General features: G+C 35.5%; 1 long non-coding RNA gene across 1 annotated transcript; it reads left to right on the top strand.

Moving 5' to 3' along the window:
• The first annotated feature begins 9,322 nt into the window (after window positions 1-9,322).
• On the top strand, window positions 9,323-15,485 carry LOC138922014 (uncharacterized). The gene is made up of 3 exons (XR_011435102.1): window positions 9,323-9,376; window positions 10,862-10,991; window positions 15,421-15,485. It is a non-coding gene; the product is annotated as an uncharacterized lncRNA (long non-coding RNA).
• The last annotated feature ends 12,072 nt before the right edge of the window (window positions 15,486-27,557 follow it).

Below are 27,557 nucleotides of genomic sequence, written 5' to 3' on the forward strand. Positions count from 1 at the left end.
CATCTGGGGGAGCATGAGCTGATGCTAGGCCTGCTCTTCCCATATCGATAGGGAGCAGCACAGGAGGCTGGAAGCATCTCGTTTCCCCTGCTGGGTGAGAGAATGAAGATTCTGCCCCTGCTGATGGTTCCTACCCTTTTCTTTATCCAGCCAGATAGCAGGACTTTATGGGGTAGAGCATCTCAGTCAGCGTCTCTCCAAGGGCGCTGGGAATTTTCCTGAGGTGTAGTTGCTTCTCACCCCTCGTTCTGCACCATAAAGCTAGCAGTGAAAGTTAAAAAATAAAAAATAAATAAAATGGAATATTTCCATTCCAACGACATCAACAACAGAAATTTAGGATTTTTCCCATTGGAGATTTTGATTTATCACTTCTCAGCTGAGGCTCAAGGATCTCTAGTTTTAAAAAGTTCTCCTAGTGATTCTTATGATCAATAGGATTTGGGAAACACTGCAATAAACTATATACAGAGGCAAACATGGGAACCAATTAATTAATTGGTTATTGAAAGACCTTGCCAGTTTATTGGCCATGGGGTAACAACTTCAGAGCTAAACTCTTGGGTTTGAACTCCAGCACCCCCATTTGTTTGACCTTGAACAATTTACTTAAATTCTCTATGCTTCAGTTTTCTCATCTATAAAATGGCAATAAGATAGTACTACACATTATTATCAGGGAGATTACATGTTTAATACACATTTTATATACTTAATAATAACTCATAGTGAGATATATAAAATATATAGCATATTTATGTTTATACTTATGTTTTTACTTTTATAGGAATATAGATTTATACTTTACAATATATAGAATGTTTATATATTATATATTTCACTATATGAGTTATTAATTATATACTTATATATATAAACATATATTTACAAAAATATGTTTATATATATTTTATATACTACTATATAAGTTATTATTATTATTATTACCACTAATACTAGTACTACTTTTATGTCTTACCTTATGGAGCAAAGCTGATTCTGTGAAGTTAGTTGCAAATAGAAGTTATGTAAGTCAGATCATATTATGTCATTAACTTCCATTAGGAAATTCGATGTTCCCTGTGAAAAGCACAGAAGAAGTATCATAATATAGACTATCACAAATAGTACTGTTGAAAAACTTGGAAGCACATTTTTAGAAATGACAGTATGTTAGACCTGAAAGTACCTTTTTGGTTATCCCACTCTGTAATACACCACCCAAAAACATAGTGACTTTAAAATAACAATTTATCTTTGACAGCTGTGTGAGTTGACCGAGCTCGTCTGGGCTCTTCTCACTTGGACTCTTCCATATAGTTGCAGTCAGATTGAAGCTGAGTCATGTGACCACTCCATACATGTTTTGTTTGGTCTTCCTCACAGCATGACAGTTTTGATGTAGTTGGACTTCTTTCATGCAACTGAACTCCCCAGAATGAGTAGTCCAAGGGAGCCAGGCAGAAGTTGCAAGACTTCTTATGACCTACCCTCTGAAGACTCAGAAAATCAGTTCCATTACTAGGTCAGCCTAGATTCAATAATTTTGGAAAACTTGGATCTGCCACCACAAGCATGATGGCTTCTCAGTACTTGATTTTTCTGATGAGATTGTTGCTGATATTAACACATGTTAATTTTTTTATATTTTGTACTGACATATGTCAACATTTGAGAGATCTGCAAAAGTCAATGAGGCAATATTTTTCAAATGACCAATGCTTTGTGTTACAAAATCATGCAGAGGTAAAAGATCCTCTTAAGGTACAAGACAGACAAATCCATTTTAATGTAACAGAGTACAAAAAGTTGTTGATGTAGTCTCAGATTCTGCCTCATAACTAACCTTTAAGAAACTGCCATTTGTCAAGTTTTTGTACAGTATCAAAGTATCTACAGTTATTTGAAAATTCTATAATATATTCCTATCTTTTCCAAATACATACCTTTCTGAGGCAACAGTTTCTTTATATACTTCAGTCAAAATAGCATATTGGAAAAGACAGAAGTTAAAAGAGGCTGTGAGAACTCAACTGTCCTCCATTAAGCCAGATATTATAAATATTTGCAAAAATGTAAAACAGTGCCATTTTTCTTACTAAGGTTTTTTTTTTAATATAGTTTTAGTAAATATGTTATTTATGTTAACATTTATTGAGCTTATAAATATTTCATTTTAATGTTATTTTAAGATTTAAACACTTTATATTTCTCATCTTTAATTTGAACTATGGTATATATCAATAATTGTAACTCAAATAAACAGAAGATCTTTGGGGTCCTCAATGATTTAGTAGTACTTTTTAATTGTCATAAAATACATATTGCATAAAATTTACCATCTTAATCATTTCTTAAGTGTACAGCTTGGTGGAATTAAGTATATTTACATCATTGTCCAACCATCACTATAATCCATCTCCAGAACTCTTTTGATCTTGCAAAACTGAAACTCTATACCTGTGAAACAATAACTCCCCATTCCACCCTTCTCCCAGTCTCGGGCAAACACCATTCTACTTTCTGTCTCTGAATTTGACTACTCTAGTTACTTCATATTAGTGAAATCATATAGTATTTGCCTTTTTGTGACTGGCTTATTTCACTTAGCATTATATCTTCAAGGTTCATCCAGGGTCTAGCATGTGTCCAAATTTCCTTCCTTTTAAAAGCTGAATAATATTCCACTGTATGTATGTATATGTGTGTGTGTATATATATATATATACATATCACATTTTGTTTATCCATTCATCAGTTGATGGACACTTGGGTTGCTTTCTTCTCTTGTAAATAATGCTGACATGAATGTGGGTGTACACATATCTGTTGAAGTCTTGTTTTCAATTCTTTTGGATATACACCCAAAGGGGAATTGCTGGATCATATGGTAATTATAGTTTTAATATTTGAGTAACTATCATACTGTTTTTCATAATGTCTGCATTATTCTACATTCCCAGTGGACAGTGTACACGTTCCAATTTCTCCACATCCTTGCCAACACTTGTTATTTTCTGTTTTGTTTTTTTTAGTAGTAGCCACCCTAATGAGTGTGAGGCAATATCTCATTTTGATTTGCATTTCCCTGAAGATTAGTGATGTCGAGCAACTTTTCATGTGTTTATAGTTGCATATCTTCTTTGGAAAAAATGTCTGTTCAAATCTTTTGTCTTTTTTTTCCATTGGGCTGTTTGCTTTTGTTGTCGTTGAGTTGTAGCAGCTCTTTATATATTCTGAATATTAACCCTTTATCAGGTATATTGTTTGAAATTATTTTCTCCCATTCTATGGGTTGCTTATTTACTCTACTCATTGTGTCGTTTAGGTATAGAATTTTAAAATTTTGGCATAGTCCAATTTGTCTACTTTTTCTTTTGTTGCCTGTACTTTTGGTGTCATATCCAAAAAAGCATTGCCATATCCAATGTTATGAAACTTTTCCTGTATATTTTCTTCTAAGAGTTTTCTAGTTGTAGTTCTTACATTTATGTCTTTGATCCATTTTGAGTTAAGGCAAGAGTCCAACTTCATTCTTTGCATGTAGGTGTCCAGTTTTCCCAGAGCCATTTGTTAAAAAGACTGTCCTTTACCCCACTGAATGGCCTTGGCACCCTTGTCCAAAATCATTTGATCATATATGTGTGGGCTAGTTAATGGGTTCTCTATTTTTTCCCATTGTTTGTCTTTATGCCAGTATCACACGTTTTTGATTACTGCAGCTTAGGAGTGAAGGCATCCAGAATATACTACTGTGGCATAAAAATTATTTTAAACTGAAGACATTTGAGATTTAACAGATGCAGAAAGAAGATTTTTTGGAGCTTCTCTTATTTTACTAGGGACAGAAATTTCTGAGAGAGAGACTGCCATAAATCCTCTTTCTGGGGAGTTTTACTGCCCAGGAAGATGGAGAATACCATGCCTACCTGCATAAACAAACAGCACAACCTTTCTTATTTCCCATTTGTTCCCTTGAAAACTCATTTGTCTTTCCTAAAGAAGCCACTTGATCTTCCCATAGAATCCCTTTTCTCCTCTCTCTCCCTTTCCCCTATTGAGTTACAAACCCCTATCTCTAATTATTGATCGAGACACTTCTTCTGTACACTCCCATATGCATATAATAAACTTTGTCTTTTCTCCTGTTAATCTATTTTTGGCACTTTAATACACAGGCCTCCAGTACCTAAACATAAGAGGGTAGAAGAAAAGTTTTGTCTCCTTCACAGGAGTAAGTTTGTAAATCAAAAAGTATGAGACCTCCAACTTTGTTCTTATTCAATCCTGTTTTGTCAATCTGGGGGTCCCTTGAGATTCCACGTGAATTTTAGGATGAATTTTTCTATTTCTGCAAAAAATGTCTTTGGAATTTTGACAGGGATTGCATTGAATCTTTAGACTGCTTCGGGTAGTATTGACATTATAAAAATATTAAGTCTTCCAATCCATGAACAGGGCATGTTGTTCCAATTATTGGTGTCTTTTTATTTCTTTCAGCAACATTTTGTAGTTTTCACTGTACCAGTCTTTCATCTCTTCAGTTAAGTATACTCCTACGTATTTTATTATTTTTGATGCTATTGTAAATGGAATTGTTTTCTTAATTTCTTTTTTGGATTGTTCATTGATAATACATAGATTTTTGCATATTGATTTTGTTTCCTTCAACTTTGCTGAATTTGTTTTATTCGACTAGGTTTTTTGGTGAAATCTTTTGTTTTCCACATATAAGATTATTATATCTGGGAACAGATATAATTTTACTTCTTCCTTCCAAATTTGGATGCCTTTTCTTTCCTTTCCTTGAATAATTTCTCTGGCTAGGACTTCCAGTACTATGTTGAATAGAAGGGGTACTCAATAATTTTTATAGAACTTTTAGGAACAAAAATTTCAAGAGAGTTAAAGAGGAGGACATGATCTTGGGAAGAAAAAAAAGATTGTCCATCTTCCCCCTCAAACTTAATGATCTTCTCTCATACAGTGTAAATATTCTTTGTTTAACTTCATGGTCTGAGCTCATTCTTATAGACTTTATCCTAAAAGAGTGGTTGCAAATAATTAGCAGCACTTAAATGAGGAAAATTTTTCTTTTATCTTGTGTATGAACATTGATTATTTAAAAGTGTATGTATTGTACCAAAGCATTAAATACAGGATCTTAAACTGTACTCTTGAGATGCTTTTCATATCTATGAGAAAAACTATGCTTTAATGTGTTACCTAGTCCTTTAAATTTATTTTTTGTCTTTCTCTTTCTGGAAGTAAAAATCCCCTCCTCAAACTCCATGCTTTTAGCTGTTTCTCCTAAATGGGCTTATCATGTGTAATGTCACTTAATGGTTTGTATTTGAAAGCCATAACCATCTGTTGTTAATGTACTTATTTTGTAAGTCCTCTAGGGTGAGGGTCATAGTGTGACTTATGAAGTAAAATTATAAAGGAAATATTATCATAATAGAATCTTTCCATAAGTATTGCTCCCTTTTTGATGTGTTTCTTTACAGTGGGGAACTTTTATAGAGGTTATTTTATGGGAAGTCATAGCAACTGATGGACACTACCAATACCCACAAGTTCATTTGAAAAATATCCAGCCTAGCAATTTTCTGCTAGAGTGTAATAGGATGGCCAGGGCGATGTCTTGTCACAGTCTGCAGCTAAGTACAAAATCTACCAGTACCCTGACCTTAGACACAGTGCGCCAAAGGGAAAAGCCACACTGGCTACAGTACCAGCAATACTGAGTGAAGACAAGGCTGTTGTTTGCTTTTTGTTCACCAATCTAACTGAATATGTGTTCATTTCTTTTCAGTTTATTTCTATTTTTGTGGAGTATTATTTTCAAAACAGATGAATCATTTCCCAAAGCATGTTCCCATCCCTTAAGGAAAAAAAAAGATTTACAATATACGGATATAAATATTTAAACAGCAATGTTTATATTTTAGGTATTTTTTTAGCTGAATTATTTTCTTAGCCAGCTGGAGCTCCTATAATGTGTTACCATAGTCTGGGTGGCTTAAACAAGAAACATTTATTTCTCACAGTTCTGGAGGCTAGGACGTCCAAGATGACAGTGCCAGCAGATTTGGTGTCTGGTGAGAACCATCCTCCTGGTTTGCAGATACCCTTTTTCTTGCTGTATCCTCATATAGTAAAGACAGAATAGGTTCTGGTCTTCTCCTCTTCTTATAAGGCCACTAATCCCACCATGAGGGATTCCAGCCTCATGACCTCATCTAAACCAAGTTACCTTCCCTAGACCCTACCTTCAAATGCCATTACATTGGGGATTAAGGCTTCAATATGAATTGTGAGGGGACAAAAACATTCATTCCATAGCAATGATCAATATTACCAATGCATTAACAGAGATATAAAATAAGATCCATTTATAATGAATTATTATAATCAGATATATTGAAAGATTGATAAAATTTGAGCAAATAAAGTGTTTCAAAAATTGTCCTACATTTAAAATTGGACAGAATAAATCCCTGGTGTCCTAGGCATTGTCTACCAAATCCTCTGGGGATTAGCTAATGTAAGAAGAGTTTAAACTTTGATTTTCTAGGTTATTTCCTGTTTTGTAGTGGTATAAGTTATCTTGTGGACAACTGATAGTAATGCAGATGATTTTTGATCTAAGCTATGCAAATAGATTTTTCCCAGTAAAACTACATTTGATTGCCACTTGGAAGAAAAGAATAAGCCCATAAATTACATTTTATTGTCCTATAGGATATAAACCCATTTTGTATATACTAGCAAATTTATTTCAGTATCCCTACTGACTCTTTATGTGTCTTTTCTTTAAGTTGTCCTCTGAACCAGTCTTAATATATTACTGCTTCTCTCATTAACTTAGTATTAAATACAATTTTTGGCCAATATTCATTTTATATTTGCTTATTTATATATATTTATATGTAATTTATATATATAAATAAATATATACGTGTATATAATTTTATACGTACAAAAATTATATATATTTTTATATATATCAGGTGAGTTATGTTTTTAAATTTCTGAATATTATACTTTAGTAGATATATAAACTATAATATATAATGAACAAAAAAGGCCTTTTCAGGCTCTATTCTGTATAGGATGCTGCTTAAATGGTCTGATCATTGTTTTCATCAGAACCATCAGTGTAATTGCCAGTTGTGTCCTTTCAGTGTTGATATCCATTTTAAAATGACTGAAGAGGTTCCTTTACTTGTTTATATAAAATCCCAAAAGAATTAAAAGGAATGTCTAAACCCACAGTACAGGAAGAATAAAATTGTATAAAATATACTTAATAGCTAAATTATTTATCAAGAAATATACACAACAAATTTAAATACATATGTATATAAATAACTTCTAGTCTTTTAGGTATGGTTAAAGGAAATGGTTTTGTGCTGTTCTTCTGTGGAATCTCCTCTCATTTTTTTTTTTTTTGAGGAAGATTAGCCCTGAGCTAACATCTGCTGCCAATCCTCCTCTTTTTGCTGAGGAAGACTGGCCCTGAGCTAACATCCATGCCCATCTTCCTCTACTTGATATGTGCGATGCCTACCACAGCATGGCTTGACAAGCAGTGCCATGTCCGCACCAGGGATCAGAACCGGCAAACCCCCGGCCACCAAAGCAGAACGTGCAAACTTAACTGCTGCACCACCAGGCCAGCCCCATCTCCTCTTATTTTGAGATCCTGGCTTTGGGTATTCACTTATCCTCCTCTCTGTCGCAATACATGCCAAGTTCCACAATGTAAAAATCAGCATTACCTCATATCTGTGCTTTTATATCAATAACAGATTATTTTCAGTATCTCTGTCTACAATTGCTTCAAGTTCAGAATTTATTACAGAATTGTGAGCAATGGTATTTCGACATATCTGAGTTATATTAGAGGTGAAGAAAAATGAAACAGAAAAAGTAAGTTAACTGGCTATTAAAGAATTTCTCTGTAGGAGGTGCTTAGGTAGGTATGAAACACTCTGACAGGAAGGGGACTAAGGAATTTTTCTTGAAACTACACTTGGAGGGCAAGCAAACTGTTTCTACTGAGATTGTTTATTTGAAATAACTATGGAAGCACTGGTGGCATTATGGGGCGAACTCCCCAAGCCAGTCCTTGGAAATGCTACTGAATAAGATGTGCAGTGATCCAAATGAGGCACACCTGTTAGCTATCAAGATAAAACTACTATACTGGAAAGAGCACCTGATTTGTCCTTCTGGCTCAGTCATCTGTTAGTAGTATGACCCAGGTTAAATCAATCAACCTAATCTTTCGTTTCCTAAATTTGTGAAACTGGCTTAATATCTCTTGCCTACCTCACAAGTTTATTGTATGATCACATATATGTAACAACAAATTTGTAACCAAATTTTTTCTGTATAAATGTAAGAATGGTTAAAAAAAGGTTGAGAAATTTAAAATAGCTATGAAACTTAAGATCTTTTTCTCCTTTTTAAATACTAGATTCAATAGAATCAAAATAAAATTTAAATTTTATTTGGGTTTACTATTTGCTAGGTCCTGGGTGAATTTTGTCCTATCATTTAGCCTTAAGATTCCTTCCCTACACTAGGGGGTTTTGCTGGCATCTCTTTTAACCTCTTTAAGGTCTTTGTTGTTAGAAATGAAGAAAAAAATCCCTCGATGGGTTTAAGACAGCTTTAGAGACATTATTTTGCTGTTCTTATGGTTAGTGAAGGTGATTTCAATACAAGTTTTTAGATCTGGCCAGAGTTTTTCACCCCTTATTTCCAGCTCTCCTTTTTTATTCTTACTTGCCATCAAAGTACTTGCTGGGATAGCAAGGGAGTAGTGGGTATTTATGACGGCAGGTAAACTCACCCTGAGTGAGTAAAGTCCTTCTTCCTGAATATTTGCACTGCTATTAAATATACTCATAGTTGAAGTGTTAGGAAATTGTAAAATTAAGTATAGATTTTTGTAAAGACAGATCCTCTGCAAATAGCATGCCACATTTAGTGAATAATAAATACAGGGTGCCCAGTTAGATTTGAATCTCAGGTAAACAATGAATAATATTTTTAGCCCAAGCATACCTAAAATATTTCATGAAATTTACTCATGACTGAAAAGTTATCCATTGTTTATCTGAAATACAAATTTAACCTGCTGTCCTCCCTTTCATCTGGAAGCCCCAAACACAAACACAAACGCGAGGTAAAAAATTTTCCAGAAGGGGGCAGAGTTCAAAAACCAGAATAAACCCTCATTGGATCTAGGATATGCCAATCAAATTCTTTTGACCAATGAGAATATGATTAGGGCAGGAAACGTGGTAAAGGGGCGGTTTCCAGCAGGCTGGTGACAGTTGAAAGAGGATTCCGATATTTGGTAAGAGGAGAGGGAGAGTGAAAATATTAAAATGTACTTGTTTAACTGAGATATAATCCTTCCTATCTTGGCAATAACTTATGATACTGGGTGAATGAACTGATATTTAATAAAGAGGTGAGCCAATTATTTACTTCCTGCTTAGTATAAATCGTAATCGACCAAGGAAAGGAAACAGCACCAGTGGCGGGAGCGGGAATAAGTTGCCGAAGAGATTAATGGGTATAAAGATTTTGGAGAGGTTAAACCTCTTATGTCACGTTTGTACTCTAGGCAAGAATCTTAGGACCAAATTAAGGGACAAAATTCACCTAAGGTATAGAGACCAGGCAATACCTGAGAAGAATTTTCTAGAAACTAAACCTAGAAGATGGGTTATAGATACAGTATTAAATTCCACAATGCCTGAAAACTAGCGGTTCTTGGTACCAGTATCAAGCAAGAAAAACGTAAGTAAAGTTCAGCTATATTCCTCAGAGAGAAAAAAGATGCCGTGAATGTATGATTGGAGTTTTATTTCTTTTTTCCCTTCTGCTTTTCTATGGTTTCTTAGAAATATTTCCACTGAAAAATATTGATCTTAGGAATGTCACAAAATCTCCTCTAAGGTTAGCTTTTAAAATGCCTGTAACAATTCCAGCCACAAAAGTTGAGAATTCTGGGAAGAAAATTACTTTGCTCTACCCTGAATCTATTTATATGTACCATGATACTGTTATTCTAAAAAATCCTGGGTCAAGATATCATATTCTTACAAATATTCTTAAACGTTGTGGGTGTAAGTGGCCTCAGTGGCCAAATAAATGCCTGTTAGATTTTTGTATATTGTTCCCTTAAATGTAGAAAATTAAATCTATTTTAAAAACTCTACTTCCATAAGAAGCCTATTGATGAGTTAAATTATAAAGTTCAAAATTATTTAGTTTGTCTAAAGGCTTCCTCAAAATCAGTTAAAAGTACTTAAAGTGAAAAGAAATTCTCAATGCAGATAATAAGCCTCTACTGCTTTATTGTGACAGTCTACTGGCAAATCTTTTTCCTGTGAAGTGTTGTGGTTTGTTTGGTTCTCTCTTTAATGATACCTATAAAATATATTTAGACCATAAGCTGTTTTTAATTGCTCTCATTTTTCACTGAGGCTTTATACTCTATACCATAAGAAACAGAAGCCAACAATTGCTGATTTTTTTTGTGGTTGATAAAGAGAAGTGCTAGAGAGTAGAATTTAAAACAAACATAGCTGACTTGCAGACACCATAGTGTGAAGAAAACTTTCATCACTGTTTTTGACTACACAATGTGAGAAGCTTACCAACAAAGGTGAAATATTTCCCCTTCTATTTGAGTAAGTCCTGGTAAGCAAGTCTTTCTACTTAGAAAACATGTATATTTTTAGTTTCTATAACAGATATACGTATTTAGAAATTTTAGAAGATTTAGGAAATTGAGAGAGATATCTTATGGTTCTTATGTTTCTTAAGACAGATTTTCAGTATTCTTCTTTTGGCACTGGAGTATCATTAGAATGAACTTCCAAATGAACCAGCTTAATCCCAGAGCTAGCCGTTCAAGAAGAAGGCGAAGAGAAAGCACTTGCTTTGGGGTTGAAATTGAGGTACTGTAATCTCTGGATCTAAAATATCCGTTTCCTCTCCCGTTGGCCACGGCACTTGAAATTAGAAGCATTATAGTGTTAACTTTAATTTGTATTAAAAAGAGTAATATTCAACCAGACCCAGAGTAGGAATGAGTGGGCAATAGCATATCAGAATCTCAGAGAACGAATGGAAAAGAGATGAGAATTATGTATTTATTAGAAGAACATATAGAAAATGGTGGAGCATTAACAAAATTGTTTGAGGATGACTGGCTATCTATTGACAGAAAATAAAAGTAGAACCTAACCTCACACCATTTATTCAATAATTGCAGGTGAATTAAAGACAATTTTTAAAATCATATAAAATATTATAAGGTAATACAAAATAATATTTTTATTTTTTTCGATAGAGTAGGCTTTCTTAAGCAAGACAAGAATCCCAAAAGCCATAAATGAAAAAAATTGATTTCATAAATATTTCTGTATGGCAAAAGGCAGTGTCATGCAAGTCAAAAGATAAATGACAGTCTGAGTGACTGCAACACCAAACAAAGTGTTTTCATTGTAAATATTTGTCTCAGTAATAAACAAAAGGCACCTACAAAATATGGTGACTAAAACAACCAATCCAACATAAAATGAGTGGAAATATAAATGAGCAGTTCATAGTAGAGGGAATGAAGATAATAAACATATCAAAAATGCTAAATATCTCTAGTAAGGAGGCAGAAAAATTAAAATAACAGTAAAAGAACTTTTTTCTTCATCGGATTGGTAAAAATGTTAAATGACTAATAAAAGAGGATGGGCTTGGGGCTGGCCCCGTGGCCGAGTGGTTAAGTTCGCGTGCTCCGCTGCAGGCGGCCCAGTGTTTCACTGGTTCGAATCCTGGGCGCAGACATGGCACTGCTCGTCAGACCACGCTGAGGCAGCGTCCCACATACCACAACTAGAAGAACCCACAACGAGAAATATACAACTATGTACTGGGGGGCTTTGGGGAGAAAAAGGAAAAAATAAAATCTTAAAAAAAAAAAAAAAGAGGATGGGCTTGAGCAAAATACAAGTGTTTAAATAATGGCTCCATCACTTGCTAGCTGTGTGATGTTAGGCCAGTTAACAAACCTATCGTTGATTCAGTTTCCTCATATGTAAAAATGATAATGGTTCCCAAATTGAAGAAGGTATTGATTATGCCCTTACAATAGTTTCTGGCACATTATAAGTCCAAATAATTGTTAGCTATTGTTATTACTGTATTATCGTTATTGATAATAGTGTTACTAGGACATATATTACTCAACATTTTTGGAAAGTAATCCAGCAGTGTTTTTTAAAATTATAAATTCATATCCCCTTTGAGTCCCATATTGGAGAATTTGTCTGAAGAAATAAAAGTTATCTCTATGAAGGAGACTTGACCAAAGTATTTATTTCCATGTTGTTTGTTACAGTAAAAAAGTTTTAAGTGCCTTTGAGATCTGTCAATAGGAAAATGAGGCAATAATATATGGTATTGTGGCAATGGAATATGATCAAACTACTAAAAAGGTTAAGGCAAATTTGTATGTAAATACTTGAAAGAATGACCACAATGTTTTTTTAGTAAGTAAAACCAATATATAATAACATGTATAGTATAATCCCACATTTGTACAAAACAAAAACAAGCATCTACATGAACATACATGTTTGTGTAAGGAAAATAAAAGGTATGAAGGGAGAGACATCAAACTTTTGTCCAGAGTTATTTTGGGGGCCGTTTTCGCCTTTTTAGGGCTTGAATGCCAGCTCCATGAGGGCAGAACCTTATATATGTTATTCACTGCTGTATATCCAGTGCCCAGAAATAAATTTTATTTTATTTATTTATTTTTTTTGCTGATGAAGATTCGCCCTGGGCTAACGTCTGTTGCCAATACCAATCTTCCTCTTTTTGCTTGAGGAAGATTCACCCTGAGCTAACATCTGTGTCAGTCTTACTCTGTTTTGTATGTGGGTGGCCACCACAGTATGGCTGCTGCCAAGTGGTGTAGGTCCACCCCTGGGAACTGAACTCGGGCCGCTGAAGTGGAGGGCACCAAACATAACTACTTTTAATGGGGCCAGACCCCAGAAATAAATACTTTTAAATGAATAAAGAAAGTTTAAATTGTCATAAGGGTATACATAACTTTTGCAATACAAATTGTGTCTTAGTGTTTTGTAGCCGCTTAAGTACCATAAAAACATATGTTATTATAGTCATAGCTCTGGCAATAGCTTTGACCAATTTATGACTTCTGAGCCTGTTTCTACATCCCTCAAATGTCCTGTTTTACTTTCTTCAGAAATATAAAATGCTACCTGATAGGCATGGTGCTGTATACTAATCATCTGATAAATGAGCAACAACGACAGAAAGTGTGATAATTTTAAGTTCATTCTTAATTAAAATTTATAAAAGACAAGCAGTTTAACGACCCTTGTTCTATTTTTCCATTTTAGGAACCACCTATATCTTCTTATACATTCTGTGGTATATTTCCTAGCGTTACTGATAGAAGGATTTAGGCCATTGTATTTGGGGTTTTGGAGTTACTAAATTCTCCCATTTGGGCCTTATACAAGTTCTGTCATCTACTCCACTTTAGAAAAGGAAAAACTGAAATTCTGAAAAGTAATTTGTTCAAACCTTCACAGGTAAAAACTATCCCTGAAACTACCCTCAAAAATGTAACTTACTAGACTATAAGTGAAACATCTTGCCAACATTCCCTGCTTAGAAGGTCTAGAAATGGTTTGTGGTTTGTAATGTCATGTGCCTTAACAATGCTTTTTTACTTTCTCCCTTCTTAAATCAAACTAATGTGCCTATAATCCAATATAGCAATTTAAACAGTTGAAGGGAGTAGGCATGACATGGGGTGGTACCTATTTCTTAATTCTCATTTGCAGATAAGATATGAAAAATAAAACAAATCATAGAGAATGTAGAAATATGAAATTGTGCCACTTACAGTTTTACACAATGCCATCACATTTAATGGAATGCACATTATATTTTCATGAGGGAAATGTTTTACATATTAAGATATAAAATTGTGTGGAACATATGTGCTCTATGTTACAGATATAGACTTGGACTGTGGGCGTTCATCTAGGCAGAATGGCACATCTGACAGCTCCATTTACACACGGTCTTGAAGAAAACAGAAAAGAAATATAGCCTCTGTACACTGAGATTCCCATACATTGTCAGTGCTTTATTTTGTGTAGGTCATTTTTTGTGCTTGTTACCACAGTTTGCCTTTCCTGTTTCAGACAAACGGAAGTCTGAAAGAAGCTTATCTTTACTTCCTGACAATATAACAATACCTGAATAGTGTAGGTAGCAATTGGACATCAACTCCAAGTCTTTCAAAAATCCCATTCACACCCAAGGCTACATTCTTTTTCAGGACAATGACTCTCCACAACATGAGGAAGCAATATATTTTCATAAGTATTTGTAAATATCTAAAAATTGGCATTCGAAATGGAAACATATATTTAGAAACTTCTGAAATCACACACACACATGCACACATGTGCACACACACACACATAGGTGTAGAGAGAAAGAGGAATTGGGAGAATCGTATTTTGCTATAAGATTAGGGTTTGGTGTTTTTAAAACAAAAATTAGCATTATAATTCAGTTTAAAAATCAAGAAAAGGGAATAACAGTAAGACAAATTGCAAAAAGAGTTAACAGTAATATTGCCATGGTTAAGACTGAAGGTTGAAGTATATAGGTCACAGTAAATAATATTTTTCTTTCTTTCTTTACTGGCCCTGAGTTAACATCCGTACCCATCTTCCTCTACTTTATATGTGGGACGCCTGCCGCAGCTTGGCTTGTCAAATGGTACCATGTCCACACCTGGGATCCGAACTGGCAAACCCCGGTCCGCCGAAGTGGAACGTGTGCACTTAACCGCTGCACCCCCGGGCCGGCTCCAGTAAATAATATTTTTAGACGTTAAAATCCTCTCCCACCACACAAATTAGTCAGCAAATTGAAGCATTCGTTATTGACCTATGAGCACCAAGATATGAGGCTCATGGAAACAATCTTTTTTCTTTTCTTGTTTCAGTGTCTTTCATTTTGCCATATATGGCCTTTATTTTTGAGTTGAGTTTATCAGAAGCTTACGTTTTAGCATGATGAGTGAAGCAAGGTAGAAAAATGTTCAGAGTAATTAAGAAAAGTCTTAAAGGCTTATAAAACTATTCAAAACACAAGTATGAAAATAACCATTAAGATCTTAGAAAGTTCTATTTAAGTGGTTTTGATTTTTTCCAGAGCAGATTTTCAGGAGGAATATACATCTTCAACATTTTTAAAGGTGTGTGTGTGTGTGTCTGTAAAGGGTGCTGGGGTAAAGATAAAGATGGTTATTCAGTTGTCTTTCTCTGTTAGGATTCAAGAAGAAATACAACTTTATTCCTGGAAGGATGGGGGAAAGAGAACTCAGAGAAGCTCAGGTATGTGAAGCTCTGAGGGGCTCTATTCCCACCTGGAAATTTAAATCGAGACCTTATTTTCTGTTTGCCGCCTTGGATCCCTCTCCACCCCATTCCATTATCACCTTGATATCTATGTTTCTGGCCCAATTATGGCAACCTAACCTTGCTGAGTACTGTTGCTTTTTAACAGTTAAGTTTGGTGGTGTTGGTTTCAGCTGATTTCACAAGAGCAGTTAAGTGGGCCAAGTTGTTCAGCTGTAAGGACCTAAGTCTATTATTCTGTTATATTCTAGGAGTTATAGTTTTGATTTTTTTTCTTTATTTTTAAGATTGGCACCTGAGCTAACAACTGTTGCCAATCTCTTTTTTTTCTGCTTTTTCTCCTCAAATCCCCCCAGTACATAGTTGCATATATTTTTTTTAGTTGTGGGTCCTTCTAGTTGTGGCATATGGGACACCACCTCAGCATGGCCTGATGAGTGGTGCCATGTCCGTGCCCAGGATCTGAACAAGCGAAACGCTGGGCCGCTGAAGTGGAGCGCATGAACTTAACCACTCGGTCGCGGGGCTGGCCCCCGTAGTTTGTAATGTAACCCTTTTTCTACTCTAAAAGTTCAAAAAAGTGTATTTTGAAAATATGTGTTTCCACTTCCATGAGAAGCAGATTAACATGGTGAAATGAGACCAGGGATCATGCATTCTCTGAGTGTAGGACCAAGTCATCATTTTGTCTTCTGAGATGTTATGTGACTTTGGGCAGGTGCTGCCTACGTCAGAGCCTATCAGAAATAGTCTTAACAGCCAGTTGGAGGCAGCAGAGCATAGCTGTAAATACCATGGACTCCAAAGTCAGACTGCCTGCCTTGAAATCCTGGCTCTGCCACTTACACATAAAAGTGTAACTTTGGAAAACTCACTTCTTTGTCTTTCGGTTTCCTCATTTGTATAATGTAGATGATATTAGTACCTCACAGGGAACCAGATTTGCTGTGTCCAAAGCCCTCGCTTTTTCCATTACATCATGCTGAGCTAACTTATGTGAAAGATCTTTGAGATGGACGAAGTAATATAAGTTAAAAACATCTACAGAATGAAAAAAAAAATGTAGTGATCAAAAGAATGAATAAATAAAAATAAAGCGGCATTTTAAAAACTCATCTTGCCACTTCACCGACGTAAGCCAGCTATTGGAAAAAAGATCTTGTTTTAAACTTTTTTTAAAAACGAAAAACAAAAGTGAATATCTGTCAAACTGTAGCCAGCAGGAAATGCCAAAGATATTGACCTTCCCTTGGAAACACGTGACTTCCATTGTTGGCAGTGTAAATCTGGGAACTTTTGTAGGAAGGACATGAGCATATCTTAGTTATCATGAGGCTCCATAAGTATCCAGGTTTAAATCATGTGAGACTTCATAGATTACAGTCAGAGTGGCAGAGCTAGTAAATTAAAGAAAAACTTCCTTTTTTTAAAAATATTTGATCTCCCCACCTACTTAAGCCTTGGTTCTAAGGGAGGTCTAAGTTCAAATAAACAGCAAAAATATATATGTTTCTGTAATATCAAACCCACTAATAGATTCCGTCAAATAAGCAAAGAAAATGTTAATTTAAAAAAATTTAAAGCAAAACAAAAAGAGGAGGAAACTGATTATTGGCATTGCATTGATGAAACTTAAGTGAATCTTCCTACTTTGAGCCCTGACTATTTATGAACATTGTTGCTTATTTTGACCAAATGTTATGGTCACAAAGTTGATCTATTACAGTAGTATGATCCAGCCCTAACTTACCTGACCATGATTTGCATTTCTAAATTCCTACTTAACTTTCTAATTAAATGAAGCATAGATATCTCAAATTTGTCCAAAAAGGTCCTTAATTCTTTCCCTATCCCTACCTTTTTTCTCATTACAGTAAGTGGGTTTACTCTAGCCACTACTTTTCATCCCTGCTGGCACCAGCATAGTCCAAGCCACTATAATCTCTAGCCTGGACTATCCCAATAGTCTCTTATTTGGTCTCCTTGATTCCACACTTCCACTCCTGACCTTCTCTGATCCATTCTTCAGATAGTAGAGAGATCTTTAAAAAATGTAAATATAAATCAGACCAAGTTATGCCCTTACCTAAATAAAAGTGGTTTTTCCGTTGCAATTAGAATAGAATCCAAACTCCTGCCTGTGGCCTGCAAAGCCCTGCTTGGTGTGGCTCCTACTTCTTTTCATACCATCCCACCGTTTGCTCCCTACCATCCAGCCTTCTTTCATTTCCTTGAACACATCAGGATCACGCCTTCTTAGTGTCTTTGACATTGCTCTTTCCTTTTTCTTTTCTCCATTTTCAGGTGCTTCACATGCCATAGCTGGCTCCTGCTCCTCTTTTGGGTCTCAGCTTAAACTTTACTTAAGTGAGGCCTTTCCTAATCATCTCATGTCAAGTAACTCTGACCCCTTATTTTCTATAACAGCATCCTGTTTGTTTCCTTCATAGTACTTACTACAAAGTCTAATTATATTTTAAATTATTTAGTTATTTACTCTCTATCTTCTCTACTGGAACTTAAGCTCATGAGGGCAGGGATTATGTCTGTATTGTTTACTGATGATTTCCTAGTGCTTAGCCAAAGTTTGGTATAGATGGACAACTAACAATTGTTTGTTGAGTGAATGTATCATTGTGCTTAATATCAGGTCTTTTCATTTATCCAATCTATCCCAAGAATCCTTGTGGGAGAAGAAAAATTGTCCCAGGGTAACAAAGTACTTTGGAAGCAGAAATGATCGACTATGACCTAGAATTGCATAAATTGCCTAGGATAAATGATTGGCCAAATGTCTAAGGAAAAGTTGTTTTCATGGATGTTGCATCAACAGTTCCATTAACATCCTTTGAAATATTATGGGAGTGGATCATAAACCTCAAATTTCTTTCTCTTTTTATTGAATTATACTTAGTTGAGGACATGCTTCTCCTCTCCATAATCCCTCACTCAAATCTTTGTGTATCATAGATGCCCAATAATAACGATCAATTGCCACTACCCCCAATTTAGCATCAACTGCAAAAGGGGAAATGGGACAAAGGACTAGGCAGATTAATATTTTAGCATGAAAATGAATAGCATATGAAACTATTATTCCATTGAAAGAAAACCCAAATGAAAGCCTAAGAGAACAGATCATTTATGGAGAGTCCTAATTACAACATTGGCAAACTATTTTAGGCTTTTTTATGACCTTCAAAGTAAAGAAAAATTCAAAACCAGAATAAAAGAGACTGCAAGGCAAATACTGTTCTCCATCTTCTGTCAGTTATCAAATTCATTCTTGTTCCGGTGAGAAGAATAGGAATTCATCTAATACAAAAGATACTTTGCTGCCAAAGCAATTTTTATATGTTCAAATACAATGAAGTCAGACTGAGGAGATATTGTTGCAGAGAACCCTATAAACCACAACCAACTCTGGGGATGAGGGCTGGGGCTAGAGCTACTGTCCTCCAGAAATCAGGTTAAAGTGAATGATAAATATAGCCTGAACAAGTGGGCCTAGTTGACTGGGAGTAGGGGAGATGTGTTACGAACTGATTCTAAGTTTCAGAGGCTGAGTGCTGACAAACAATTTTGGTACAAACATTTTCTCTAGCAACTTCCTTTTCTCAGCCATTGCTCAGCTGGTAGCTATTTTATTTTTTTAATGCAAAGCGTCACTGGTGTTGTCCTACTGTCACTGTGGTCTACTTGTATAGCTTTTTATAGTTTCTGTAATATTTTTATAATCGTTCATAGACTCAATCCTCAATGAGTCTAAGAAATAACCAGAACGAGTATCATTATGCCCATTGTACAGATGAAGAAAACCATATTCAGAGAAGTTAAGTGATTGATTCAGAATCACACAGCTTGGTAACCCCAGATATAAGACCCAAATTCAGAGTATTTTGAGTTATTCCCAGTGTGCACTTGCTCTCACTCTCTTTCCCTTTCTCCTACACCACACTTAGCTACTTTTTAAATAGTGAATTAGATGATTACTTCTAGGCATTAAGTGATGATACCAAAATGCAAATTAAATACCCTGTCTAGAAGCCAGGTCGGTACATAGTGGTCTTTAAGGTACTTTCCAACTGTCACACTGTATCAATCTATGAATTTACTAAGGTCCTAGCTTATGCTCTGTTTCTTGTATTCTGAGAGAATCTAGTTCTGTGATATGAGATACGACTAAAAGTTTCATCAAAGTGTTTTAGCAAGTTCAGTTTAGATTTCCTTTGCTAAAATGTGATAATGTTGGTATAAATACTTTGGAAAGGGATCATCTTTATAGTAGCTCAAAAGTAGATTTATATACTATTAGATATTATAATAGATATATTTCTATTATAATAGATATATATCTATTATGTGTTATATGTTAAAAGAAACAGCAAGTCAGTGGTTTAACTATTACAACATGTATGATGAAAATTTAATTCAAGCTAAAGCATCCTACCTTAAGCAATGAATGCAGCCAAGTGTTTTTATTCCCAAAGCAACAGTTGTTAAAAGTTTATACAGTTAGCACTAACTTATTCTTAAAGTATCTTCATTGGAATTAAATCTAGATGCTATATTTTACTTCACAAGTAGTGTCAAATATGCTAGGAATGTGGTACAGCAGCTTACTAATTATCAGAAACTGTATAGCTTTTTCACACAGTTTGAATCCTATCATAATGTATTAGCACTATTTCAAAGTATTAACATCGTTCCTATTCACATTGTAAGTGGTAAATAAAAGTTATCCATTATTTTTATCATTATTACATTATTATTACCTTAGCCTGTTTCTTTTTGCCTTTAATCTGTAAGAATAAATTAGAACATTTGAGTTAGAAATAAAGAACTTGGGGATAAGTAAGTGGTGTTAGTTGTAAAAAATGCATGGAAAAAGACTAAATCATACTTCACTTTGAACAAGAAAATATTTTATGGGTGTGTGTGTGTATGTTTGTGTGTTTTATGTATACCAATGTATTAATATATATTTGTAAGTATCCTCGACATAATTTCAGAAATAATCTAAAAATATGGATAATCCCTAACTTCTCTCCAAACATATCACACAATTAAATGAGCTTATTAATAAATTAACATTGTATCATTATACACGCAGAGACAACTTTGTAAAAAAATACAAAATAATATTGACTAAAAAATCATTGTCTTGGGGCCGACCCAGTGGTGCAGTGGTTAAGTTCGCACGTTCCACTTCTTGGCGGCCCGGGGTGGGGTTTGCCGGTTTGGATCCCGGGTGCGGACTTGGCACCGCTTGGCAAAAGCCATGCTGTGGTAGGCGTCCCACGTATAATGTAGAGGAAGATGGGCATGGATGTTAGCTCAAGGTCAGTCTTCCTCAGCAAAAAGAGGAGGATTGGCAGTAGTTAGCTCAGGGCTAATCTTCCTCAAAAAAAGAAAAAAGAAAATCATTAAGAGTAGCTGAGACAACTGGAAAAATATGTGTAAAGAAATCAGCTCAAGTGTGTAGCTTGTGGTTTAAGTAGGCTTTTGTTGGCAATTTGGAAATCTAGCCAGCATGTAATATATGATTCTATTGGAAATACACTTTAACAATATGGAAGCATAAACAGTCAATATATTTATTTACTTTCTGAATGCAACATTCATGGAATTTGTGGGAGACTCTGCTTGAATGCCTACTATAAAATGAGCAATGTGTGAAATGTTGTATTAGAGTAGAGGTCAATAAACTTTTTCTGTAGAGGACTAGGTAGTAAATGTTTGTGACTTTGTGGGCCCTATGGTCTCTGTTGCAACAACTCAGCTCTCCTATTGTAGCATGAAAGCAGCCATAAACAATGTGTAAATGAATGAATGTGGCTGTGTTCCAGTAAAACTTTATTTACAGACATTGAAATTTGAATTTCTTATGATTTTCTTGTGCCACACAATAGTATCCCTCTTGATTTTTCCCAACCGTTTAAAAATGTAAAAACTATTCTTAGTCATGGCCCCCAATATTCTTTATATAGAATCTAAATCTTGTTATCCATTTCAACTCCAAATTAAATAATGGATTATTTGAATCTGAAGAATTTGGTATATAAAGACCATAGGTAGTTCAACTTTATGAACACAATTTCAAAATGGGAAGATTAATTAACTAGAGTCATATGTCACTTAACAGTGGGGATACGTTCTGAGAATTGCATTGTTAGGCGATTTTATTGTTGTGTGATCATAGAGTGTACTTGCACAAACCTAGATGGTATAGCCTACTACATACCTAGGCTATGTGGTATTCATCTTATGGGAGCACCATCATATACGGGGTCCTTTGTTGACCAAAACATTGTTATGCAAGGATGACTGTATACTTTTTAGTTGAAGATATTATCTTAGTGAGTGGGAGACAACAGGTCTGACCCTAGGCCAGCCTCCAAGATGATCCCCTACCAATGATTCTCACCTCCTGGTATTTATGTCTTTGAGTGGTCCCCTCCCACGTTGAACAGGACTGACATATGTAACCAATAGGACATTACAGAAATGACAGTGTGTGACTACTGAGTCTAAGTCATAAAAGACATTGTGGCTCCTGTCTTGCTCTTTTTTGGATTGCTCACTCTGGTGGAAGCCAGCCACTATGCCCTGGGAAACACTCAAGCAGCACTACAGAGAGGCCCAGATAACGAGGTACTGAGTTGGAAACATTGTTTTAAAAACAGAAGTTACTGAGTGTGATGGGCTCTCTGGTATAGTATGTTTTATTCCAAACTGTGATAAAAAGAAAGGGGAAAAGCATAACTCTGCCTTAGAGATGAGAAAACAATCCTCAGAAATTTAATGTTTGAGGAAAATAATTTAGCAAAAGGCTAATACTTGGTATACAAACCTAGGTGGTAGCTTGATATGGGAAAAACATTGCACCAAGAATCAGGAAGTCTGCATTCTGATTCTGATTCTGTCACAACTCCTGACAAGTTTTTTGAAGCTGTGAGCCCTTAGTTTTGTAGGTTCAGAGGCATGTTTAGCATAGGTGGGCTCTAGCAATCTCATGGTTTTACGTGTAGACTTCCTGCCTTTCTCAGTCCATCACCTAGGAATTCAGCACTGATTTGAGTGCCATCTGTTTAAAAACACAAACAAAAATGGAAAAACAAGTATTTGAAAAAGACACCAGAATGTTTTGGTACTTTAAACTAGGAAGTTCTGTGCTCCAAAATTACTGAGAGTTTAGCTAAACCTTGTCCCATTTAACAATAACTTTTCACTGCTTATGAGTGAGTAGCAGTACCCCTTTCAATTTTCAAAGGTACTACCATTCCATAACTGTGTAAATCAGGTTCGAGTTTTAAAGACAAACGTTTCTAAAGGAGATATGTGACATGAGATCTGAATCAATGTATTTCTTTTTAATCATCATCATTTTTTATGGTACTGTGGAAATTTACAATCTCATCTACTCAACTTTATTTCACAAGCACTTAATGAAAGTTGACACTGCCCAAACCCTGGGGATGATCTCGACATCCGTTACACATCACAGCACACATTTATTCTCTTTCCTTAATATAATATCTACCGTTCCACAGATTTTAAAACCAAATAGATTCTAAGTAAGAATTCAAGTGTCATGACTGACTCAAGATACTTAGATATAGGAACAAAGAGGGTAATATACCCGAGCATCAACAATAATGGTAGCAAAGCTGACCCAGAGGATGTAATATTATGCCAAATTATTTTTTAAGATTGGCACCTGAGCTAACATCTCTTGCCTATCTTCTTCTTTTTTTTCTTTCTTCTTCTCCCCAAAGCCCCTCAGTACATACTTGTATATTCCAGTTGTAGGTCCCTCTGGTTGTGCTACGTGGGACACCACCTCAACATGGCTAATCAGCAGTGCCATGTCCGCACCCAGGATCTGAACCAACGAAACCTTGGTCCACCGAAGCATAGCGCACAAACTTAACCGCTGGGCTATGGGGCCGACCCCATATGCCAAATTCTAAATCTTCAAAATGTCTGATCACAGATAACCGTTAGACAAGGCAGTGTTATAGTGAAGATAATGTGATGGAGGTTATAAGATATTAACTGAGAATTATTAAATTAGTTCATCTTCAGTTATTTCGAGCATATATAAAATATGTTTTGACTTAGCCAGTGCTAGTTACAGGGGTATTTTAACAAACTCAAGTTGAAAAATTCCAATTAATAGACATATTGTTCAAGTCGTCAGGAGCTGATGGCCATATGTTCTATTCTTGGAGATAAATCCCTCAGAGTATTAAGCAACATCTTGAGGAACTTGAACTATATCTTAAAGATGCCTGCAGCCCTGCTGGGACGCTTTTGTATAGTCAGAAGCATTTGATTGATCATCATTTTCCCTAAGAAAAATGCACATCATTGTCATGAAATTGATCAACTACTTGCAAAAAAAAGTATTAAATGATCTAGGACAATTTTAAGTGGTGCTTCACAGAGTATATAGTTTATGAAAATTATTTCCTCAAAGTGGGTTATACAGATTCACAATAGGAAGGTTTTATAGAGCATTAGATATATTTATTGATGGTTTATTGTATAAATCTGGGGTTGGTTTTCATCCATACACTTTAAAGTTAACCTCTTGAGGGACGGCCATGCCCACCCCACCTGCCACTGCCACAGAAAATATTGACCCACAGACCTCAAATGACCCTTTCAGAATTTATGGTTAATTAGTTGGATCGTGGATCAAAAATTAATGTGACAATTATAAGGAATAGATAGAAAAGATATATTTAATGAGCATAAAGTTAAAGATTTGTCCTATGCCATATGATCCTGCTTCATTATTCCCAGCTGCAGTTTCTAATACTGCAGATTGGCAATATTCTGCCACACTCATTAAGGATTCTTCACAGTTACGAAAGGGCAGCCACCAGAGTGTCTATGAAATCAATCACCTTATACCTTGGGTTAACTTCATTGCTCCCTTTATTCAAACGTTGCAGAGACCAAGAACTGGAGACCAAAACAATAACTGTGATTACTCTAAGGCTCATTACTTTATATTTAAAGAGTGGAATTTATACACCATCTGCAAGTTTGCCTGTAATGTGACCTAATACTTGTTTGATCTCCGCTAAACAGAAAGCAGACTGAGCAGAGGATCAAACTCTTTGAGCATATTTATATTGAGTTTTACCTTTCAATCTTCTTCCTATATCTTAAAGGGGAAGCATGCTAAAATAAGATACATGGGCACCTAGGTCTTTTGAGGCAGAGCAAGTCAGTTTACAAGGCTTATGGGTTTTAAGCTGGTATTCATAAGTATGTGCTAGCCATCACATTCTCTCTGACTTGATCCTAGACCAACACTAAAGAGTGGTTCAGCAACTCACTACTTATGGACTTTAATGATCATGTATGTAGTCCATAAATTAATCTCTTACAACATTAATGTTTGTATTATGGTATCATCAATGTTGCTTTATTCTCTCAGGAAAATATAATTAATGTATGACCTCACCTAACTACTCTTTCATCAAAAGCAGCAATATTTGGTCCATTCATAATTAAGAGGTGTTGTTTTGTTTTTAATTAATAGATTATTTTTACAGCAATTTTAAGTTTACAGAAAAATTGAAAAGAGAGTTCCCATGTATGTTGTCATCATCCTTCACCCCTCCAGACACACAAAGTTTTCACTATTATCAACATTTTGTTTTGTTTTGTTTTTTTTGGAGGAAGATTAGCCCTCAGCTAACTACTGCCAGTCCTCATCTTTTTGCTGAGGAAGCCTGGCTCTGAGCTAACATCCGTGCCCATCTTCCTCTAGTTTATACATGGGACGCCTACCACAGCATGGCTGCCAAGCCATGCCATGTCCGCACCCGGGATCCGAACCAGCGAACCCTGGGCCGCCGAGAAGCGGAACGTGCGAACTTAACCGCTGCGCCACCGGGCCGGCCCCACTATTATCAACATTTTGCATTAGTGTGGTATGTTTGTTATATTTTGTGAACCAATATTGATACATTATTAACTAAAGTTCATAGTTTACATTAGGGTTCACTCTGTGTGTCATATATTCTTTGGATTTTGACAAATGTGTAATGATATGTATCTAACATGACAATATTGCACAGAATAGTTTTACTGCCCTAAAATTTCCGTATGTTCTACATATTCATCCCTCCCTCCCTCCTCCCAGACACTGACAACCACTGATCTCTTTCCTGTCTTGTTTTTCCCTTTTCCAGAATGGCATAGAGTTGGAATCACATAGTATAAACCATTTCAGATTGACTTCTTTTACTTAGTAACATGCAATTTTTTAAATGGAGATGGCTTCTTTCCTTAAACCTCATGAACAAACCTCTGCTAGGTTCAGACTTTTCTTCTGCAGCTTCCTCACCTCTCTCAGCCTCCATCGAATTGAAGAGAGTTAGGGCCTCGCTCGGGATTAGACTTTGGCTTAAGGGAATGTTGTGGCGGGTTTGATCTTCTATTCAGACCACTAAAACTTTTTCCATATCAGCAATAAGGCTGTTTTGTTTTCTTATCATTTGTGTGTTCACTGGAGTAGTACTTTTAATTTCTTTCAGGAATTTTTCCTTTGCATTCACAACTTACCTAACTGGCGCGGGAGGCCTATCTTTCAGCCTCTTTCGGCTTTCGACATGCTTTCCTCACTAAGCTTAATCATTTCTAGCTTTTGATTTAAAGTGAGAGACAGTGTGAGAGTTCCTTTCACTTAACACTGGCAGGACATTGTAGAGTTATTAATTAGCCTATTTTCAATATCGTTGTGTCTCAGGGAATAGGGAGGCCTGAGGAGAGAGAGACAGGTATAGGCAATGGCTGGTCGGTGGAGTAGTCAGAACACATACCTTTATGGATTAAGTTCACTGTCTTATATGGGTGTGGTCCATGGCAGCCCAAAACAATTACAGTAGTAACATTGATCTCTGGATCATTGATCACAGATCACCATAACAAATATAATAATGAAAAAGTTTGAAATATTGTGCGATTAGCTGTCTGTAGATGTGTGGTTTTATTTCTGGGCTTTCAATTCTGTTTCATTGATCTATGTGTCTATTTTTGTGCCAGTACCATGCTGTTTTGATTACTATAGCTATGTAGGATATTTTGAAGTCAGAGATTGTGATTCCTCCAGGTTCGTTTGGTTTTCTCAGAATTGCTTTGGCTATTTGGGGTCTTTTGTTGTTCCATATAAATTTTAGGATTCTTTGTTCTATTTTTGTGAAGAATGTCATTGGAATTCTGTAGGAATGTCATTGAATTCATAGATTACTTTAGGCAATATGGGCATTTTAGCTATGTTTATTCTTCCAATCCATGAGCATGGAATATCTTTCCATTTCTTCATCTTCTTCGATTTCTTTCAATAATGTCTTATAGTTTTCAGTGTATAGGTCTTTCAGCTCCTTGGTTAAATTTATTCCTATATACTATATTCTTTTTGTTGCAATTGTAAATGGGATTGTAATCTTGACCTCTCTTTCTGCTAGTTATTAGTGTTATTAGTGTATAGAAGTGCAACTGATTTTAGTGAGTTGATTTTGTACCCTGCAACTTTGCTGTAGTTGTTGATTATTTCTAATCGTTTTCTGGTGGATTCTTTAGGGTTTCCTATATATAGCAGTATCTTTTTGAATACCATGTTTACTCAGGCATGGGAAACAAAAGAAAAAATAAACAAATGGGGCTACATCAGACTAAAAAGCTTTGTAAGCCAAAGGACCCTGTGAACAAAATGAAGAGACAACCCACCAAGTGGGAGCAAATTGTATGTCTGACAAAGGGTTAATTTCCAAAATATATAAAGAACTCATACAACTCAGCAACAAAAAACAAAGGGTCCGATAAAAAAAATAGGCATAGGATACGAACAGACGTTTTTCCAAAGAAGATGTGCCAAAAGGCACGTGAAAAGATGTTCAACATCACTAATTATTAGGGAAATGCAAATCAAAACTACAATGAGATGTCACCCCATACCCGTCAGAACAGTGATAATTAAGAAGACAAGAAATAACAAGTGTTGGAGAAGATGTGGAGAAAAGGGAA

The sequence above is a fragment of the Equus caballus genome, chromosome X, assembly GCF_041296265.1.
Source record: "Equus caballus isolate H_3958 breed thoroughbred chromosome X, TB-T2T, whole genome shotgun sequence".
Taxonomy (NCBI): domain Eukaryota; kingdom Metazoa; phylum Chordata; class Mammalia; order Perissodactyla; family Equidae; genus Equus; species Equus caballus.